Source organism: Pseudonaja textilis, chromosome 1 (assembly GCF_049901715.1).
Source record: "Pseudonaja textilis isolate UNSWEBS1 chromosome 1, rPseTex1.2, whole genome shotgun sequence".
In the NCBI taxonomy this organism is placed as follows: domain Eukaryota; kingdom Metazoa; phylum Chordata; class Lepidosauria; order Squamata; family Elapidae; genus Pseudonaja; species Pseudonaja textilis.
This window is the reverse complement of record NC_141990.1, coordinates 49,648,496-49,653,585: the sequence shown is the minus strand read 5'-3', so window position 1 is coordinate 49,653,585 and position 5,090 is coordinate 49,648,496.

Here is a 5,090-nt window from a genome sequence, read left to right as displayed (position 1 = left end):
TAGATAAATGGGAACAACAGGACAGGGACGGTAGGCACACTGGTGAACTTATGCACGCACCCCTTACAGACCGCTTAGAATGGAGTGAGGTCCGCGGTAGACAGTTTAAGATTAAAGTTTTGGGGGTTTGATGATGTAACAACAGAGTCAGGTTGAGAGTTCCAGGCATTGACCACTCTGTTGCTGAAGTCGTATTTTTCTTAAAAACAGTCACATACAAGAATAAAATGAAGATTTCAGTTATTTCCATCCCTTATTGTATTTATCGAATTGGATAAATTTATTTGTAAATTTATTCAGGGAGCTCATCTATTCAACTCATGCATTTGTCTGGGATAGACCCTTGAGCAAAGGGTTGGACGAGAGCACGGATGTCAAACTTGATCACATCACGTGACGTATCATGATGTTTTTGCCTTTGAACCTGACGAGAGTTTATTTCTGAAGTTGTCTGCAAGAACAGAACTGACATCCTTTAGACATAAATTACTTCAATATCATGCCACATTTTGGAGTGTGTTCTCAGCTGAGTTCAGATTCCACACTGTCAAATCCCTGTTTTTGGCAGCCTGGAAGGAAGGTTACAGGGCTGAGAAACCTCATCTTTCTTCTCTCTTCCTGTGTTGCTTCTAATGACTGGGAAAACTCATAAAACTATCACCACCCTGAAAACTGTGTGGTCATTGCTCAACAACTTTAGAATCACATTCCTTTCTTTATCTAAGGAAGAGAGGTAAAATATGGTCAGGCTTTGAACATTCTCCCCTGTCACTGCTCCTTCCTATAGTGAACTACTCTGAGTTTGTAGACTAACTTCTCCACTGGATTGTGTTTTAATGTGGTGGAGGTGGAATGGCCTATGTCAGAGGCAAGACCATTACACTTTTTTTTCTTTGTGCATGCAAAAGCTCCTTGTGTCTTTCTTCCCCCTTCCCTTCACAACTGCGTTTTCTGAATCCCCTAAAAAGGCTTTTTGTCTTCCCTTCATTTTAGTTAGAAAAGAAATTTGGAAAGTGTGCCCAGAAAAAAAAAGGTTTATACTTGACCTGGTGCCCTTCCTCTGTTTAATTTTTTTTAAAATCCTACATCTGTGCTTGCATCAGAAAAGTGTTGGCAGATTCCACTAGGCTCTACCCCAACAGCTGCAGGCATTCTCTTTCTTGCACAAATAATTGAAAAGACTACAACTTTTTTTCATGGTGAATTCATTTACCTTAGCAGAATTGTAAAGATAGCTCAGGCAAGTTTGTACTACAGCTCTGTAGATAAAAAGGGAATTAAATTTGTCTCGATATGGAGCTTTTCCTGGTTCTGTCTCACCACTTCTTCAACTCGATCGTCTCCACTGGACACATGTGGATTTCACCAGCTCAAACAAAATTTTACATCCCTCTACTTGATTTTTTTGCCCAGCAGAATTGTGTCTCTTTCAATTCTCTTTTCTGCCTGTAGAGATAGTTTCAGAAAATGCTGTTGCATTCTCCCCATTGTTTTCTTCCTATCTATGATCACATACAGAATTGTGAGATTTCCTTAATTGTATAGTTTGGGAAAAGCAAGTCGCTATTGAAAAATGGCGGCTGATTCTAGCATGATTTTGATTAATTCATAAGATGTATTTGCTCAATCATCAATTACAAAAAGAGATGTGCTGATTCATATTCACATTATATGATGGATTATTTTTTAAATATTGTAAGCCACCTTTAGTCACCTATGTCTCAGTTAGGTGCTGTATAAATTTGTTTAATAAATAAAATAAAAAATAAAACCACAACAATTAATAAATGTGAACTTACAAAGCACAGGTTTTTTTATTGTTGCCTGATTGTAGTTAAAAGTAGAACCAAGAGTAGAAATGAAGAAAATCTTTGGAAATTTACTGTTTGCCAATTACCATTTTCAGATTTACATAATTTGGTATGCAGCCCAGATCCAATAACAATTTTATTATGACCCATTGAAACCAGTGGAATGAATGATTAACATCTAACTTCTCACTAGTTTCTATGAAATGTCAGTCTTGACCAAAAAAAACTAGATCAGGAATTTGTCTCTATGCCAACTCCATGAAATAACTGCATAATGTCTAAGACTTTAAAAAGAGAAATGCTTTAAAAATGGTTAGTGTGTCTATGTGTCTCTCTATGCGTAAGCTATATGATCCTTAGCATATTATGTTGCAGTTATTTTCCTGATCTTTTATTCTCTCTTTTTCAGAACTAAAAAATACATGACCTTTCATTCATGTGGGAGGGGAAATAAAATCTCAATATTAAATACTTTTATTGGCTTTGGAAAAGCCATCCTATTGTTCTGTTCTTTCATTGCTAAAGCTAACAGATATCATTTCTAAATTATAAAAGAAAAGTTTTAAAGTGAAACACTGATAAGTCTTTTCTTGTAAAATAGTTTAAGACTGTCTTAAAAGATTTTGGGAAATATAAAAGCTCTGTGCTATAGTGAATGGAATTCAAAAGTATGTGAATGCATTATAAGGCAGACCTTAACCTATGAAAATAAAGAATATATGTATTGATGTAAAGATGAATTTGTGGCTTATTTAAGTGCCAAAATTTATTTCAAGCATTTTTACTATTGGTAGAATAAATTTTAAGAAAACACTCAGGATTTTATCTATAATCTATAGAATCAGGTAATACTGTATTTTATTTATTTTAATTTTCCATCCAGATGCAAAGTTAATTTGTGCCAAGAAATGCAATTGCTGTTTCTATTTGGTTCTCCAAAGTGTTAAAAAAAGACAGTGTACTTGACATTAAACATTGTATGGAACTTGAACCATCTGTCCTACAGACAATCCACACATATATTTTACCTGATAACATGCATATCAATTATATTTCTTTTGTATCAGGCAATCAATTCTCAGGATTGGGAACACACAAAATTGATTTTGGATAGCATCTAGAATTATGCTTTGAACATCATGTTTTGAAGAGGTGTCCTGAAACCAACAGATCTTGGCGGCCAGAGCAGTAGATAGCCACTTAGCAATAATTGTATTCATGCATAAATGAACTTCAACTGTGACAATCTAGAAGTATTTCAAAGGAAGAAAGAAGCTGATTTAGATCCACCAGTTTTCTGTCCAATGCTGGGTGAGGGCCAAGCATTCAGGGACTGAATAAGATGTTTGTAAAAGTACCTTTGACATGGCATACCTTATTGCTTCTTCCAGCTCCCACTCAGAATTGTCCTAGTTTAAGCCAACTCCCATAGCCTCAACGTATTTGCTCTGAAAAGGAACTCTTATCTTCTAGGGTTGTAATTCACCTTTAATATTAGGCCATTTGCAGTAGCTGAGTCTTTTATCAGCAAATGACCTGCATAATTGCGAATCTCCATAGAATTTATCAGCAAATGTTCAGCTGTTTTCAAAAATACTATCTACTTTTATTTATTATTGTACTTACACAATAACTTTTAAAACGGTATTTTCACAATGCTGAAAACAAATGAGAACATAATCAAAATCTACCCTACCTTCAGGGGTGGGATTCAATTTTTTTAACAACTGATTCTGTGGGTGTAGTTTGGTGGTGGGCGTGGCTTGGTGGTCATGTTAATGGCTGCACGTGGCCAACTCAATATCATTCACATCGAAGCACGCATCTCCTCACCTGGACTCTCATCACTGTGGGGATGCTGCAACAGTTGTAAATGTGAAAAACGGTCATAAGTCACTTTTTTCAATGCCATTGTAACTTTGAATGGTCACTCCACACAAGCAAAGTACCAGCAAAGGAGGGGAAAAAAAAACTCCAGAGAAGTCTAGTCCTGCAAGGAATGTAATAAGGGTTAACGGAGAGGCAGTTTCGGTAAGCAACACCAGAATGTTTCCTTCCTGCCTTCCTTACAGGATTAGGCCAGTAATTTCTTCTAACAACTGGTTCTCCAAACTGCTTAGAATGTTAACAACCGGTTTTAGTGCATAGGTGCGAACTGGTAGAATCCCACCCCTGCCTACCCTGAATCTATACCAACAATAAAGTACTAAAATCATTACGAACCCTCTAAGATTAAAAAAAAGTTTCCAAGATCACCCCACCAGCTCATTTTTTAATCCACAGCCTCCCATTGCAGTAAAGTTAGCCCTTTAGTGCAACTCCATATCCAAAGCTGAATTATGTTTATTAATGTAACCGCATACATTTTTGACAAATATTGAATATGTATTATATATAATAAATATTCTGATAAAATTAAGGGTTTCATTTTTTTCAGATAAATCCTATTACCTTTTCTCCTTTCTATGCAATCTATAATGATTTTGTACATTATGTAATGATGAAATTTTTTGCCTTTAGCTATTTAGTTCTTGGTTTAGCTAAATTCCAGATTGTGGCCTCATGCAGAATAAGTCAAAAGCTATTTCCCATCTGAGTCTGTTCTAGGGTGTTTTTTTTTTTTTTACTTTCCAAAAGCTTCATTCTTGATCTGTTTCTCTGAACACACACAAAGAAAAAATGGTTTAGATAAAATATGTTGTACCTTCAGAGGGAGTATTGAATTGAAAAGTTAACAGGTCTGCTCTCAAATTGGAATTAGTTTTAAATCTGGCCAACATTAATCCTCATTAGGAGATGGAGACCTTGAACATAATTATTTTTACCATTAATTCTACTTCATTGTTGCATTGTATCTTTTTTTTTAAGCAGTAAGCTAAATTAGTTAACTTGTTTCATTTTATGATTTATTTTAGCATGACAATCTTTTAATAAACCCAGATTTCATCAGCTTTATTCCTTTGCATGAAATATTTAAATAATTTAAATAATTATATAAATTATTCCTTGAGGTTAAATACAAGGCTGTATTTACTGTTTCACCTAATGGAACATATTAGCTATTTAAGATGAATTTTTGGATATAATTAATTGCAATGCAATCCCATATTGGTGATGGGATAGATTCGGCATGACCATCCATCTCTTCTAAAGTTCATTAGCTTCAATTGAGGAAAAATTAGTACATGTCTACACAGAATCTTTTAGTGGTTGAGAGGCTGTCACAGAGAAAGGGTTGACCTATTCTCTAAAGCGCTTGAGGGCAGGACAAGGAGTAAT